Raw genomic sequence first — 17,232 nt, 5'->3', positions numbered from 1 at the left:
GGAGTACCTAGACCACATCTGGAAAGCCCGAGCACCTGCCCTCTGGGGCTGCTGCAAGGTGTTAGAGGCCCAAACCTCGGGGGCAAAACCTTGGGGGCCAGCTTGCTGGGGACCACGGCCCAGGGCAGGAACCTCTCATAGATCTCCTGGCTGGTCTCCCTTTAGACTGCCCAGACACTTTAAAGATTTTATTTATTTATTTGTCAGAGAGAGGGGGAGAGAGCGAGCACAGGCAGACAGAGAGGCAGGCAGAGGCAGAGGGAGAAGCAGGCTCCCCGCCGAGCAAGGAGCCCGATGTGGGACTCGATCCCGGGACGCTGGGATCATGACCTGAGCGAAGGCAGCCGCTTAACCCACTGAGCCACCCAGGCGCCCCGCCCAGACACTTTAGATGGACAGAGTAGTGCTGTGCCCCTCATCCCCCCAAGGCAGAGCCCCAGGCAGCCCCTCCATCCCCAGTCCCTGACCTGGGGCTCAGTCTCCCTGCTCCCCGAGCCCCCACCTTTGCTGGGTCATTCTGACATCCTTCAGGGCCAGCCAGCCACCTCTGACAGGTCCCTGTGCCCTGGGGTCTGGACTGCTTCGGGAGGGGCTCTGGCCTCACCCCTGCTTGCCACACCCACACTCACACCTGCTCACCAAGGCTCCCTGGACCTGGGGCTAGCCTCCGCTCACCCAGGCAGTGGGCCCCATCTCTGTGACCTGCACTTGCCATCCTGTGTGACTGCTGCCGCCCACTGGAGGGCGCTATCCCCAGCAGCGGCGTGAGCTCGGCCAGCATGTCCCAGCCCGGAGGGAACACAGCCTCTGCCCACCATGCTGCTGGGCACTCACCGACAGGCCTTACTCGCGATGATGAGCTGTGTCCCTCCCCCCAGGTTCACCTGTTGAAGTCTTAAGCCCTGAGTCCCCCCGAACCTGACCTTACTCGGAGGTTGTTGCGGATGTAATCCGTTCAGACGAGGCCTCCAGCCGTCCTGACTGGTACCCTTGGAAAAAGGGGCGATTTGGGCAGACACCCCCAGAGGGAAGACACCATCTGCCAGCCAAGGAGAGAGGCCTGGAGCAGATCCTTGCCCTTGTACCCCTCAAAGGGAGTCAACCCTACGACACCCGACACCCGGACCAGCCTCCTGACCCGCCTGACTGGTTTGTGCTGTTGAAGCCTCTCCGCTTGCAAAGCGAGACCATGCTCGCGTGTGCGGCGAGTGAGAAGGGGAGCGACCTCGGCATCTCTCCGCCACCCCAGCCCTCCTGTGCTGCAGGACATGGGGCTTGGGGGGAGGCCCTAATGGGCTGTGCCTCCAGGCAGCCTTAAACCTGGAAGAATGCCTGACCTGGGCTTCAGAATTAACTTTTTTACATCTTGCTCCAAATAGGTTTTCTTTCCAGTTACTGCATAAGTGGGGGGTCATAATTAGCATCACTGAGCTCTTAACTAGGAGCTCTGCTTGTTAGAGCCACCAGAAGGTGCCCCCTCTCTGTCCCCAGCCCAACTGGGACAGCGTCAAGCTGAGCCAGTGCTGTCTCCTGCTGCCCGCGCCTGCCTCTGGTGGCCTGGCCAGGCCCCCCGTGTCTGCAGCCCTGACCCTGCGGGGGAGGGGACTTGAGGTTCCACAAGAGATGGGAGCCAAGTCTGGAAATGGCCACGAAAAGCCTTCTTTTATTTATGTATGTGTTTATTTGAGAGAGCCACAGAGAGAGAACAAGTGGGAGCAGAGGCAGAGGGAGAAGCAGGCTCCCCGCTGAGCAAGAGCCCCAACGTGGGACTCGATCCCAGGACTCTGGGATCATGACCCGAGCTGAAGGCAGATGCTTAATGACTGCGCCCCCCCAGGTGCCCCCCCAAAAGCCTTCTGGTCACCCTGCCTGCCCCAGCTTTCCTTCCTCCTCAGCACTCCAGAGGGCAGGTCTCTTCTGAATGGACCCCTTCCAGGGACAGCCAGGGCCCCAGGGCAGAACCCCCAGGCTGTCCAGCTTGCCTGGGGTCACCTTTCTCCTCCCCAAAGACTCTGGGGGAGCTAACCCCACCCCCCAGCGTTCTGGGGCACCTGGGGGACTTCGGCCCAGCTGTCCTCAGCCTATAGACCCCCTCACTGGTGACCAGCTCCACCGGCTCCCACGCCGTCGGCTCACCAAGGCCCCCATGCGACCTTCAGTTCGGGGTCCTGCTCCCCCCTCCGTCCCAGAGGCTTCACCTCTACCTGCAGCATGGCTGGGGAGGGAGAGCCCAGCCTCGAGGTGCAGCAGCCCACTCACCCCGCCTCCCTCCCAGCCCACCTGCCGCCCCCCTGCCGCCAGTTCTCTGCGTGGTGCCCCAACCTTCAGCCCGCCCCAGACTGCCTCGGCCCCCCAGGACTGGCTGCCCCACTGGTCAGCAGGGCCCGCCTCCCGTGGTCTTGGCCACTGCTGTCCACTCCCAGGCCCAGGGAGACCCTGGTGGGAGCAGCCCGGGAGCTTCGGGCAGGCCCAGGCATGGCTCTTCTCCTCCCCTAGGCAGCCCAGCCTCGTCGCTGGTTTCCCCAAGGCGGACAGGCCTGGGGCAGCCTCCAGCACGAGGGACGGGCAGCGGGGTGGGGGGGGCTCTTGGCCTGCCCAGCACCCCCATACCTTGGTGTGCGCGGCCAGTGCTGGCCTCACACTGTGGACTTGCTGTCTTGGGGTCACTCCCGGGGGCCCCTGTCCAAGCAGGCTCAGGCATGCGGCTCCCGCCCTCCACAGCCTGCACGGGAGCCCCTGGAGCCGCAGTGTCATTTGTCATTTGTCATTTGTCCGCCTGGCACAGCTCTGCGGCTCCTGGCCAGCCCCAGCTGCCCTCTCTGTGCCATGTCCCCCTGGTTCCTGGAGAACAGTCCCAGGGCCTCGGCCTGAGCGTGGGGAGCAGGCTGGGGCTTCTCACCCCGTCCTCGTTCCCTATGCCACGGACGGGGCAGTGGGCTCTCACCCCAACCAGACCCCACCCAGCCCACAGGCACCGGAGAGGCCACGGGCCATGGGTACGAAGCCTGCCTTGTGTGCGGCCGGGGGTCAGGGGAGGTGGGGGCAAGGCTCACACGCTGGGGAGCCTCTGGCTGGATCGACAAACCGGGGATCGCAGAACCACTCTGGGGGTTCCCACCTCCCCCTCCTCCTGAGCCAGATCTGAGGCCCTGGTCTCCTCCCACGTCCACGTGGCCCTACTGGCCTCTCCCTCCTCTAGCCACCCCACCCCTGGGGCCTGGTTACCCCCCACCCAAGGCTTCCCGACAAGACACTCCCAACTGGTGGCTCTTACTTCCAGGAACCCCACATGCGGGACGCACCCTCCCCCGTCCAGCCTGGAAGCCCCTTCTCCCAGGCCCCTTGCACAAGGGTTGCTTCCCGCGAAGGGGCCCTCCTGGCTCCCGGCCAGCTCACGGTTTTCTAACGCGCTTTCAGTCTGTGGTCGGGTTTGCCCATTCATTCACTCGCCTACTGATTCCTCGTCTGGTGTTGGCTGCTTCCAAGGAGTGGACACTCTGCCCAGCAGACAAGCCTAGGAACGTGTCCACCACCATGCTGAGCCCCGGAACACACCCCGCCTGGGGAGGGTACCCAGAGATGCAGCCTGCAAAGGAAATCCCAAACTCGGGGGCAGCCTGGAAGCATGGAGGGCGCCCCCCCAGCCGCCTGACAGCAGAGTGCCTGCCCCCACCCCCCACCTCACAGCCTGAAACCACTCGGGCCCGCCCTTGCCTGGGCTCGTCCTTATCGTGGGGTTTGTGCTGCTGTTGCCCAGGGAACTTTCCATCGGAAAATGCTGGGTGGGGTGGGCGGGCAGACAGGCCAGGACAGGCTGCAGACAGGGGTGGATGGAAGGCCCGGGGCAGGCTGCAGACAGGGGTGGATGGAAGGCCCGTCCCACGGCACCGCGCAGCCCACCCTGCCCGTCCGACCCTGTTCTCAGCCTCCACCCTTGGGTCCGCAGACGGCCTAGCGTGTGGGCCCCACACACAGATGTCCCCGTGCGCCTGGGTGTACCCAGCCGCCGGGGTGGCCTCTCTGTGCCCAGGGGGTTTCTGGACCAGCTGTGCCCTCTGGCCCCTGGTCCCTGCCACCTTGTCCCTGCTCTTGCTCGGGCCTCCCATCGGGGAGAGGAGTTCCACTCCTGACACCTGGTCCTCGTGGTCGGTTCCCCACCCGAAGCAGGGCCGGGTCAGACTTCTGTTTGTGTCTTCGCAGAGCTGACCAAAGGCCTGCGGCAGGGGATGGGAAGGCCAGGGGTGGAACTGGGGCGGCCTCTGGCCTTGCCCAGGGGGACCTGGGGCCAAGGTCTTGGGCTGAGCCAGGCTCCCCCGGGGGAGGACAGTAACCACCACCCGGCGGGACTCCGAGTGGGCCTCACCCCGCTGGCGGCAGCTTGGGCTGGCCACGTGGTCCTCCTCCCCCACGGGGCATGGCTCTCAGGGGGAGGCATGGCGTGGCCTGTCGTCAAGAGGGACAGGAAAGGAGCAGGGACCCCGATCTCTGGGCAGCCCCACTCTCCCGGCTGCATGCCCAGCAGAGACTGGTTTGCCGAAGCCGCGGCCTTGGGCGCCACACTTCATGCGGCCCCTGGGCTCAGGCACAGGCCGCGTGCTCCTCCAAGACTTCCCTTCAGAGCGTCCTCCCCTGGCACCTTCAACCTGATGCTCCTGGGACCTCTCCAGAGGCCGCACCTCACCCAGTGGCCCCTCCGCACCTGGGATAAGGACGGTCCGGCCCTGGCTAGGCTGACTTCCACCCCGCAGCCCAGGCGCAGGCCCTGCGGGCCGTGGCCGGACCTGAGTCTCCGGGAGGGAATGCCGTCAGCACGAGTTCTGCAGACACAGCCCAGACTGGCCGCCGTGAGCCCCACCGCCCTGACCCCCGGCCTGGGCCCGGTGAACTGGCATGAACGTGCCGTGGCTCGCGGCGGGGAGGCCAGTGCAGGGGGCGGGCTTCAGAGGGATGCGGCCTGATGGGGCCTGAGGCCTGAGGGCTCCAGGTTGCCGTGGGTCGAGTCGGCTGGGGTGAGGAAGTTCAGGTGGCCCAGGAGGGGTCAGGAGGGAGCTGTCGAGGGGACTTCTGCTCCCCCGGCCTGGGCTGAGCTGGGGAGGTCTGGCAGCTCACATACCTGAGGCTCTGCCCCCCGAGGGCTGGGGGTGCTCCAAATGCCTGGAGGAAAGGGCGGCACGGGGTGGGGTGTCTCTTGGTAGAACTGATTCCTGCGAAGACTCGTTTACCACCCCCTTGATGGGCAGGAGGTGTGTGTTGAAATAAGAGGCTTTTCTTCGCAAGGTGCTGATTTACGAGGTCTTGGCAAGAGCCACGGTTTGGCCCTTACAGGGGCGTGTGGCTTCATGACAGAAAGCCCAAGTCTGGGGGATCCTGGGATCCAAGGGACCTGTGCCCCTGTCCCAGGCAGGCCTTCCCCCAGAGTCGGAGAGGCAGCCACACGGCTGGGCCAGACAGAGGCCCCTCTGGGCCGTGGAGGTCCAGGAAGACCCTAGGCTTTCGTGGGTCACCAAATACTCGATTCAAGCCAGCCCGAGGGAAGAGAGGGAGAGGAACCGGACGAGGCCGAGCCGCAGGGCGTGGGCGTCCGCGCAGCCCCAGCTCCAGGCTCCCAGTCACAGCGCTGCAGGGTAAGAGAGAGAAACCTCCGGCTTTCATCCCAGAGGATCTGGAGAAGGTCTCGTTGGCTTTTGTTGGCAGTGAGGGGCCAGGTGTCCTCCCCGGGCTAGGCAGAGGGGCTGGCGAGAGGCAAACATGCACTTTCTCCATCGCTCCCTGGCTGCCTGGTTCCCGCACGCCTCCCCCTCCGAGCACCTCACAGGCGCCCGAGTCCTAGCCCTCAAGAGCACGACCACGTCCCAGCGGCGGCCAGCCTTTCTCCCCAGGTCGGGTCGCTGGGTACAGTGGGGAGCAGGGCCGGGCGGGTCCCCTTGCGCAGAGCATCCGGGACTCCAGTCTGTCCTGGAGACCAGTGCCCCCCGGCCGTCCCCTCCACCTGCTGCCATGTGGGGAAAGGGCCGCTTCTGTGGACAGCCGCTCCACGCCCGACGCCCTCGGCAAGGGGCTCGGGGGCTGCCCAGCCGCTCAGCAGCTTCTAGAACCTCGAGCCAGCCCTGGGGCACGATCCCCCCGAGAGCAGCCGGGGTCGGGCTCCCACCAGCAGTCACCGCAGGGCAGCAGCCGGCCGGGGCTTTCTCTGGCCATCCACCCAGCCCACCGCCTTCGCCCGGCCTCTAACCACTGCAGGGAGGGCTGGGGCGGGAGGCGCGGTCACCAGCCTCGCCTGGGCCAAGTGTATCACCAACTTCCCTGAGCAGGGAGTGGCCTCTGGTCCCCCCCACTTCCTCAGAGGCCACAGCTTGTAAAGCCCAGCCCTTGCACCAGTTTCTCATCAGTGGAGGCCGCGTGGGTTGCTAGTGACAGAAACTTTGCAGAAAGCAGGCCTTCAGCTCACATGCACGAGAAGCCCTACAAGTGCGCCTTCAGGAACAGCTTGGTCCAGCTGATCAGGCAGAGCACAGCTGCTTCTTTTCTCTGCTTTCCTGTTACTTCTTAAAGGCAGCCTGGGTGCAGCCCTGTGTGCCTCACGGCCGCAAGAGGCCGCAAGACAAAAGAAACCCATTCGTCACTCCCACAAATGCCGATTACATCACCTTGGCTGCCACTGGGTCAGCAGCTGGTATGTATTGAACCATGTCTCCAAAAAAGATGTCGAAACCCTCACCCAGGACCTGGGAATCTGACCTTACTTGGCGCTAAGGTTCTTGCAGGTGACGTGATGGAGGGAAGGTGAGGTCATCAGGGTGGCCCTCACCCGGTGGGACCGGTGTTCTCAGCAGAGCCAGAGAATGCGACACGTGAAGGCACCAGGGACAGACCCGAGGCACAGCGGCCCCGCGCCCACAGCTGGGGCGGGGGAGGATGGGGCAGAGGGGCTCCGAGGCAGCGCCCGGGGCCGGGAGGGCGCAGGCTCAGGCCTGTAAACGGCTCAGGGCGGCTGGCTTCCTGCCCACGGGGGGAGGCTGCCGTGGCATCACGTGGCCTGAAGGTGGGGCCGGAGCATGGGAGAGTGACCCGGCTTGCTCTGCAGGGAAAGGGGCTGAGGGCGGACGGAGCCTGGGGCAGGAGGACGTGGGCAGTGACCTCCAGGGCAGAGGCCAGGCGAAGGCGGTGGGCTGGGTGGATGGCCAGAGAAAGCCCCGGCCGGCTGCTGCCCTGCGGTGACTGCTGGTGGGAGCCTGGCTCGAGGTTCTAGAAGCTGCTGAGCGGCTGGGCAGCCCCCGAGCCCCTTGCTGAGGGCGTCGGGCATGGAGCGGCTGTCCAGACAAGGTTCCTCTTCCCCACATGGCAGCAGGTGGAGGGGACGGTCCCGGTGATCCCCCTGCGCAGGAGAGGCCACAACTCAGCCAATGTGCTAAGAGGGCATCGTGGTGGCTCAGGCTCAAGATCCTTCCCGGCCGCCGGAGGGCCTTACCTGACGTCCCCAGAAAGGCGAGCCCGCGGCGGAGCCCGGCTGAGCGGGAGGGCGCAGCAGACAGAGAAGAGCCTCACTCCCTTTACACACCGGCGCTGTGGCCCACGGGAGCACGAACGGACAGCACACGGGCCGCCGCCCCGATGGCCCGCTGCCCTCCACATCGGGGAGCCTGCGTGGCCTTCCTCTTGCCTGGGTGAAGAGGGGCGTCTCACCGGGCCGTCCTGGGCCTGCAGAGCTCTGCCCGCCCCCTCCCGCCCTCCCCCTCGCGGCTCCCCACGCCTCTCCCCGCCCCCACACGCTCAGGGCCTTTGCATGTGCTGCTCCTCCTGGTCGGTGTGTCTCCACCTACGGGACTGGCCGGTGTCTAAACAGAGACGCACGGTATCGCCGGGTCCCGCAGCCAGGACACCCTCGTGGCACGGATCAGCGTGATGTGCCGCGCACCGCCGACCAGGGTGTCCCGTGGCCCTTCTGGGACACAGGGCGGCAGTGTCACCTGCCCGGGCACTGACCGCGTCCCCAGGAAACGCACACTGCTCGTGGTCTTTTCTGGATGGGCGCCGAAAGGGACGGACTCCCAGGCCTCAGACAGCCGAGGCCACCATGGTTGCCGGAGGCTCTGAGGAAAGTCCCCCTGACCACCGCCCCCCCTTGCCCTCCAAAGCCAAGGGGTCACCTCCCCAGCGCTGCCCCTGAGAGTGTGTCCCCTCGGGAGGGACGGGCATGATGGCCAGGCAGCTTTTGTGGCAACTGGTCCAGGAGAGGGAGTGTGGGCAACACCACCAGCACCCTGAGGGCACAGCCGCGGGCTCACAGACGACGCCAGGCAGCACGCGACCCAGTGCACACACGCCGGGGTGGACGGACCCGTGAGCTACACACGGACACTTGGGGAAACACGGGGGAGACGACCGGGGCCTTGAGGCCAGCACCACGCGTCTGCGGCAAAGGCTGGAGGCCCGCATTCTGCGCGAGGAGCCGCTAGGCAGGCTCCTCGAGGCAGGGAGAGGCAGGACGAGCAACGGGGACGCAGGGGCGACCCCGGTGACCAGGCCACGGCCTCGCTGCGGGCGGAGGTAGAGGCGTCCCGGCGGAGGCGATGAACAAAACTCACTGGGCGTCCGGAGGAGCGATGGAACGGGACGGGGGGCGGGGGGACCCAGGAGAGCCGCCCTGACGTGAGTCCCAAGACAAGAGAGGCGTCCACACCCGTCCTGAGAGGAGGGCGTGGCTGAGGGGGCCGGGCCGGACTCCGGACACCAGATAATGGGGTGCTGTCCCCACGCACGGTGGGGGGAGGCAGCCGCGAGCCGGTCAGCCCCGGGGAACAGGAAGAACGAAGGAGGAAAAGGAGCCAACAGACGGGGCCGGGGGCGTCCACCGCGGGACCAGAGCACAGAGCGAGCGGCCGGAGCGCGGACAGGAGGGGCCGGGGGTGAGATGCGGGTGGAAGAGGAGGAGAGGGAACGGGAAGAGCAGCGGCAGCAACGCAAGCACCGCGAGAGTCTCCTTAGAATCGGGACGGGACGAGGTTCCTGTGGCGGCGGACGGTGGGGGGGGCACCCTGGAAGCGGGGAAGGGGAGGACGCGGCAGGAGGGCAGGAAGCAGCCCCTGGCGGTGGCCGTGGGAGCCTGAGGCCGCGCTGACCTGTCCAGTTAGAGGAGATCTTGGGCTGGATTTGCAACGCCAGCAGGATCCCGCGGCGTCCGTCTGCAGGGGCCGACCTTCCTGGTTTTAAGATCTCGTTTGTGTCTTTGCTCCTTCCTTATCGAGATGGTGAGCGTACGCGCCGGGGCACCTCGGGGAGAAACAGAGGGCGATGGAGAATCGGAGGCGGACTCCTCGGGGAGCGCGGAGCCCGACGGGGGCTCGATCCCACCACCCCGAGATCACGACCTGAGCTGCAACCAAGAGTGGGACGCTCAGGTGACTGCGTCACCAGGCGTCCGGCGAGGGTCCCCTGCGTCACCAGGCGTCCGGCGAGGGTCCCCTGCGTCACCAGGCGTCCGGCGAGGGTCCCCTGGAAACCAAAAGCCAGGGGCGCCTGGGCGGCTCAGTCCGTGGAGCACCTGCCTTCGGCTCAGGTCGCGATCGCAGGGTCCTGGGATCGAGCCTCACGTCGGCCTCCCTGCTCAGCCGCGCCCGCTTCCCCCTCCCTCTGCCGCCGCTCCCCCTGCATGTGCTCTGTCTCGTGCGCTCTGTCAAGTGAATAAACGAGATCTTTAAAAAAGACAAAAAACAAAGCAAAAACCCGAAAACCTCATGAACCAAAGAAAGCAGTCCTGACTCCCGGCCAGGCGGTGTTGCCAATGGGCACCCTGAAGCAGGAGAGGAGCCCCGAGCTCGGACCACCCAGCGGCCCCTCAGAATCGGTCACGAAATGCAGGGCCAGGTACCGCCGCCAAGGGCACACGCCCCAGAGAAGCGGGTGGTTCAGAGAGACGGAAACCGGAGAGACGCGTTGAAGAGCCAGCGATGCGGCCGGCGGATGGGTTCGCCAGACGCCCTAGACTCACCAGGTGCCCAAGTCCCACAGACCAGGCACAACTACTCTGTGAGCCCAGAGGGAACATTTCTGCCCGAGCATCAGCCCAGGAAGAAATCGTGGCACATCCAGCACGGTCCGTAACGAAAGACATAAGTAAGATTTCTGCGAAAACTCAAGACATCTCAATACCTAGATGCGGTGTCCGCGTTCCTGGAGGAACAGAATATGTTCAAACTGGAACACAAGGGCGGACGCTTTCCGCAGGCCGGTCAATGAAATGGTGATTCGAGCATCTCCCACCGCGAAATCTCCAGGCCCACATACCTCTAGAAGTACGCTCGTTCCCCCAAACTTGCGAAAAGAATTTTTTTGTGAACTCATGGTGGCGGTTCCCACGAAACCCAATAAAATAGGAAAAGGGAAGATCTAGCCAACTTGTTTTATGAACAATGTCGATTCCAAACCAGAAAAGGACAATGCAGGGCCAAGCGGCGCTGACCTGCACCACGTCAGGACACACGTGCAGACACGTTATGTAGTGGAGCGGCACAGCGTTTGAGAGAAGAGTGCAAGGGGGTCCGACCGGCCGAGCAGCCCTCGTCACTCGCGTGGCTGACAGACGGTAGGGAACAAAGAGTGACACGGATCCACGCAGGAGAGCAGCTGATCGACTCGGTACCTATCCGTGATTATAAAAACAAGCAAATCCCAGAAAAACTCAGCAAATTAGCTCTAAAACATGACCTTTCTTTAAAGTAGTTCCGCACCCAGCACGGAGCCCAGCACCCGGCTTGAACTCACGACCCCGAGACCCAGCCCTGAGCTGAGATCCAGAGTCTGACGCTCCCCTGACTGAGCCTCCCGGGCGCCCCTAAATCCTGACTTCTTTGTCTGCCCTTTTGCTTGTTTTTTTTTTTTTTTTTTAAAGATTTTATTTATTTATTTGACAGACAGAGATCACAAGCAGGCAGAGAGGCAGGCGGAGAGAGAGGAGGAAGCAGACTCCCCGCGGAGCAGAGAGCCCGATGTGGGGCTCGATCCCAGGACCTGGGGATGATGACCAGAGCCGAAGGCAGTGGCTTAACCCACTGAGCCCCCAGGCGCCCCTGGCCCTTTTGCTTGTCACTGAAAGCCGGCAGGAGCCGTTCTACCTTGTACACAAGCTATTCAGTCGGGGCCTCAAGCCTCCGGGGAATGGAAGGCAGGAAGGCAAAGTAACTGCGAGAAAAGAGTCTCTGTCTCTGTCGGCAGGAGACACCACCGTCCACTGGGAAAAAAAGGCAACAAACTCTTCGAAGCAAGTATTTCTCTAATACTTGGGAAGAGATGCGTAGCCTTGCGGAGCTCAGGGCGTGAACCCCGGGCCCAGGTGGAGGAAAGGCCAGTGTGCGGACGGAGGACCTGGCCGCTGGGGGGAAAGCAGGCCGCCCTGGTGTCCAGACCCCAGAACTCAGGCCCCCAGAGACTGGACGCCCTCCTGCCCTTCAGCCAGCAGCACATGCCGGCTCGGGGGATGGGGGGTGCACCAGGAAGCCCTGGGAACTCCGCGTCTGGAGCTCCGGCCGAGGACGGGTGTCGGCCGGTCCTGGGTCCACCTTGGGTCCACATCCCCGTCCCAGCAGCTCGAGCCCATGTTCAGTCTGCGGAGGGGGGGCCTGGCATGGGGGCAGCGCCAGGGCCGCGGTTTCTATCACTCCAAGTGGACTCTGGGCTCGGCGCCTCTCACAGGGTGTCTGCCCCACGCGGGGTCTGTGGCTTTCATTTGCATCTTGTTCTGGGTGGGGGCGCGTCCGGATCCCAGGGTCCTGATTACTTGACGGGATTGGAAAGGACGGCGGGTTTAGGCACCACACGGGTGTTGTGATTATTATCTTGCAAAAGAGCCTGTCTTGGTGGCGATGAGGGGTGTGGGGAACAGGCACAGGACGGGCTGGAGACCACAGCGTGGGCCATGGGCTCCTCGCTGTTGAGGCTGGTATGGGTAAGTGGCAGTGGCTTCTTGTTTTCCAATTCTCCGCTGTAGAAATGTTTTCAAAGATTTTTAAAATTTACTTTTGAGAGAGAGCACCTCACCGGCAGGGGGAGGGGCGACGCAGAAGGAGAAGCAGATTCCCGGCTGATCAGGGATCCCCGCCCCCGCCCCGTATGGGACTGGATCCTAGGACGGGATCCCAGGACCCTGGGATCATGACCTGAGTCGAAGGCAGAGGCTTAACCCATGGAGCCCCCCAGGCGCCCCAGTACAGGGTTTTCACTATATACCGACGTTCACCAACCTTCACGACCAGTTCTGCAATATTTCACCATTCCTAAGAGCAACCCCCACACTTTCTAACAGTGATTCTCCAGCCCCTAGAAACCCCTCATTCCTTTTGTGTCTCTAGGGACTTGCCGGCCCCGCGCGTTTTCCTGCCCGCGGACTCGCACGGTGTGTGGTTCGCGTCGGGATTCTTCCACAAACGTGATGTTTCGAAGGTTCATCCGTGTGGTAGCCGGTGTCAGTGCCTCCTTTTTATGGCTGAACCACGTCCCATCACGTGGATGCCCCACATTTTATTTACCCTTCGTCATGGGTGGTGATTTGGGTTGTTTTTACTTCGTAGCTATCGTGAATGATGCAGCTATGAACTTTAGTATGTAAGTTTTCCTTAAAATTTGCTCCTTGATCTCTAGGAGTGGAACCGTGGGGTCATCCCGTCAGACTCTTCTCCCAAGGAGCCGCACCCCTCCGCGTTCCCACCGGCAGGGCACAAAGATTCCAATTTCTCCACATCCTCTCCAATTCTTGCTATTTTCTGTTTGTTTGTTTTTAAATTAGGGCCATCCTTTTAAAGATAAAGTGGTATCCCATGGTGGTTTTGATTTGCATTTCCCTAGTGACTAGTGGCATCAAGCATCTTTTCATGCGTTTCTTGGACATTTGGAGATCTCCTGTGGAAAAGTATCCACTCAAATCCTTTGAGTATTGGAAAGTTTTTCTTTCTACTGTTGAGTTTTAAGTGTTCTTTACAGATTCTAAATATGAGGCCCTTATCAGGGCCTCATCAGATAGGTGATCTCCAAATATTTTCTCCCATTATGTGGGCTGTCTTCTTGCTTTCTAGTGTGACCTTGCACTCCTGGGGTAAATCCCTACTGGTACTGTGTATAACCCTTTTTCATACACTAGTGGATTCAATTTGCTAGTGTTTTGGCGAGACTTTTTGCACCCATGTTCATAAGAGATACAAGTCTGTAGTTTTTTGGTGATGTCTTTGGTTTCATTATGATGATAATACTGGCCTCTCAGAATGAGTCAGGAAGTCTACCCCTTCTGGAAGAGTTTATGACAAATTGGTATTGATTCTTTAAATTTTTGGTAGAATTCAGCAGTGAAGCCATCTGTCTGGGCTTTTTTCGAGGGTTTTAGATTGCTCTCTCTCTCTACTTGTTGTGGGTCTGCTCAAATCTTCTATTTCTTCTTGAGTTAGTTTAATATCCTCCTAAGAATCACTTCATTTCATCTAGGTCATCTAACTTTTGGCATATAGTTGTTCGTAGTATTCAAACCATCTGATATAAAAAAACAATCATTTTTATTTCTGTAAGGTCAGTAGTAATGTCTCCTTTTGCATACATGATTTTAGTGATTTCAGTCTTCTCTTTTTCTCTTGGCTGGTTTAGCTAAAGGTTTTTTAATTTTATTTATCTTTTTAAAGCGACTTTTGGGGGGCACCTGGGTGGCTCAGTGGGTTAAGCTGCTGCCTTCGGCTCAGGTCATGATCCCAGGGTCCTGGGATCGAGTCCCACATCGGGCTCTTTGCTGAGCGGAGAGCCTGCTTTCCTCTCTCTCTCTCTCTCTCTCTCTCTCTGCCTACTTGTGATCTCTGTCTGTCAAATAAATAAATAAAATCTTTAAAAAAAAATAAAGCGACTTTTGGTTTCATTGGCTTTTCCTCCTATGTTTTCCTATTCTGTTTCTGCTCTCATCTTCATTATTCCCATCCTTCTGATTGATTTGAGTTTGGGTTTAGTTTACTCTTCTAGTCCCCCCCCTTTTTTTAAAAAAAGATTTTATTTATTTATTTGACACAGAGAGAGATCACAAATGGGCAGAGAGGTAGGCAGAGGGAGAGGAGGAAGCAGGCTTCCCACCGAGCAGAGAGCCTGATTCGGGACTCGATCCCAGGATCCTGAGATCATGACCTGAGCTGAAGGCAGAGGCTTAACGCACTAAGCCACCCAGCCGTCCCACTCTTCTAGTTTCTCTCTCTTTTTTTTTTTTAATTTATTTATTTATTTTTTTCCAATTTATTTATTTTCAGAAAAACAGTATTCATTATTTTTTCACCACACCCAGTGCTCCATGCAAGCCGTGCCCTCTATTATACCCACCACCTGGTACCCCAACCTCCCACCCCCCCGCCACTCTTCTAGTTTCTTAAGGTGAAGGATTAGGTTATTAATTTGAGATATTTGTTCTTTTCAGTACAGGTGTTTACTTTATTTTTCTTTGAAAGATTTTATTTATTTATTGGACGGAGACAGAGACAGTGAGAGGGAGAACACAAGCAGAGGGAGTAGGAGAGGGAGAAGCAGGCTTCCCGCTGAGCAGGGAGCCTGATGTCTTGGTCTTGGGGTCACGAGTTCAAGCCCCAGGTTGGGCATAGAGATTACATAAATGAATAAAACTTTTTAAAAATTTTTTAAAATTAAAAATTTGAAAAAGAAAATAAGTTTCCAATTGTGCTAAAATGTGTAAAACACAAAATTTACCATCTTAACCATCTTAACATGGTACAGTTCAGTGGCATCAAATACACTCCGTGTAGTTTACAGCCATTGCCACTATTCATTTCCCAAACTTTCTTGTCATTCCACAGTGAAATTCTGGACCCATTAAATGATACTCACCATGTCCTGCGCCACCCGCGGCCTCTGGCGGCGCTGATCTCCATTCTGTCTCTGTGTATTCGACTACTCTCTGCAGTTCCGATGAGTGGAATCATACGGGATCTGTCTTCTTGTGTCTGGATTGCTTTGCATTCCATAATGACTTTAAGGTTCATTCAAATTCTTGTGCATATCAGAATTCCATTCTTTTTAAAGGCTGAATGAGTCTCCCGTATGTACATGGGTACATGTCAATGGGTACTTGGGTTGTTTCCCATTTCCTTTTTGTAAATTTATTCTCGCTCCTAATAAGTGAATTGGCTGAGACTCTGCTCCTCTGGCTTCATTGCGGGATCCAGGCTGAAGAAATGACCACGATCTAGGGGCGCCTGGGTGGCTCAGTGGGTGAAGCCGCTGCCTTCCGCTCGGGTCACGATCTCAGGGTCCTGGGATCAAGTCCTGCATCGGGCTCTCCGCTCAGCGGGGAGCCTGCTTCCCCCCCCCCCCGCCTGCCTCTCTGCCTACTTGTGATCTTTCTCTGTCAAATAAATAAATAAAATCTTAAAAAAAAATAAAAGGAAAGGAAAAAAAAAAGAAAAAAGAAATGACCACGATCTAGAACATTCCTGGTCTTCCTCGCTGAGGGAAAGAACTCTGGCAATGAAAGGCTCTGGTAGGAAGATGCCACTTCCTCTCACCTCTCATTGGCCAACACTCCTCACATGGTCTCACCCGCCCCCAGGGGGCCAGCAGGGCCAGCCAGCCATGCAGCAGCAGAAGGGGGGCACAGCTGGCCGGCACTCACTTTGCTGAAAACCATCGTACTTGTCACATTTTCCGTCATTTTATTTATTTGGTTTTTGTAGTTTTTATTTCCTCTAAATAACGAGTGACATTATTTGGTATTGATTATTGTTTTCTGCATAAATGATCTGGCATCATGATATGGAATTTTGCTATGATTTCTGCAAAATAAAAAATACCCACCTTATCCCAGGTGTACAGGTGTTTGTATCGTAGACCTTGCCTCGTCCAACCCCAAACCTAGGACCGGCACAGTGCACAGACGTCTCCAAGGGTGACATTTCTGACATTGAAAACTTCTGGGTTTTTGCTACCTCAACTTTGAGAACATCTGGATCTCTCGAGTTCTTCCCAGCTTCGTGCAGTGGCCGTATCACAGCCAATGAGGCTTATCTGAGGGGCGATTATTGCTAATTGAAAACTTTTCTCAGTTTTTCCCCAGCAATATTTATATAGGAAACGTTTATATTTACAACCCCCCAAATCAATAAAAGAACTTTACCAAAATAATATATGGAGGGGGCGCCTGGATGACTTAGTTACGCATCTAACTGGCTCAGGTGATGATCTCAAGGTCCTGGGATCGAGCACCATGTTGGGTCTCTCCTCAGTGGACCGTCTGCTTCTCCCTCTGCCTCGGCCCTCGCTCCTACCACTCCTGTGCTCTCTCAAGTAAGTAAATACAGTCTTTAAAAAATAATGTGGGGGCGCCTGGGGGGCTCCGTGGGTGAAGCCTCTGCCTTCGGCTCAGGTCATGATCTCAGGGTCCTGGGATCGAGCCCCGCATCGGGCTCTCTGCTCAGAGGGGAGCCTGCTTCCTCCTCTCTCTCTGCCTGTCTCTCTGCCTGCTTGTGATCTCTCTCTGTCCAATAAATAAATAAATAATCTTGAAAAAAGAAATAATAATGTGTGGGGAAAACCGAGAGTCACAGCTCAGGAGTGATGGGTAAGTGGCCCCCATCCCAGGAGGGCATTCCGCAGGGCCCGGGGTACACAGAAGAGTGTTCACGCTCGTACACAGAAGAGTGTTCACGCTCGGGGCAGGGCTGGGGCCGACAGGGGGCGCGCGCCTGCCGTGGGCTTGTGCGCAGCCGGGCTCATCCCTGCGTTTGGGAAGGGAAGTGTTTAGCACTTCACCTTCAATGATACGTAAGTGTCACTCGCACAGAGATGTTTTACTGGTTTTTCGTTCTATTGTAATTTTTCCCACTTAAAATGGACTCGCAGCCGCTGTGGCTGTGGACACTGGCTTCCAGGCGTGGATTCTTGACATTAAACGGAAGAGACCTGCGTGGGAGCCAACGGTACCCGCGAAGCTCCTAAATCACATTTTTTATATTTAATACAGCATCGATTCCAGAGCATAGACGGTTAATTTTTTCCCCAGACTTTTAAGAAAGCTCTCACGCCCGGCCGCGGCACTGACGCGCACCGTGTGTCTTCGGGTGTCAGATCCGTGGGGTCCCCGCCGTCCCGCGTCGCCCGGTGGCTTCCACGCCCGAACACGCTGGAACAAAACAAAACCCACCATCTTCTGAGAGTCCCGAGTCGTGCCGCGCTGAGAAGCACGGGTCTGAGATGACGTCGGGCCAGAAA

At 58.8% G+C, this 17,232-nt stretch overlaps 1 pseudogene; it reads left to right on the top strand.

Moving 5' to 3' along the window:
• The first annotated feature begins 15,989 nt into the window (after positions 1-15,989).
• Positions 15,990-16,159, top strand: LOC122905675 (annotated as a pseudogene).
• Positions 16,160-17,232: the final 1,073 nt, after the last annotated feature.

This window comes from Neovison vison, chromosome 4 (genome assembly GCF_020171115.1).
Source record: "Neovison vison isolate M4711 chromosome 4, ASM_NN_V1, whole genome shotgun sequence".
Taxonomy (NCBI): Eukaryota; Metazoa; Chordata; class Mammalia; order Carnivora; family Mustelidae; genus Neogale; species Neogale vison.
The sequence above is the reverse complement of the archived record's forward strand: the minus strand, read 5'-3'. Positions and strand labels throughout refer to the sequence as shown.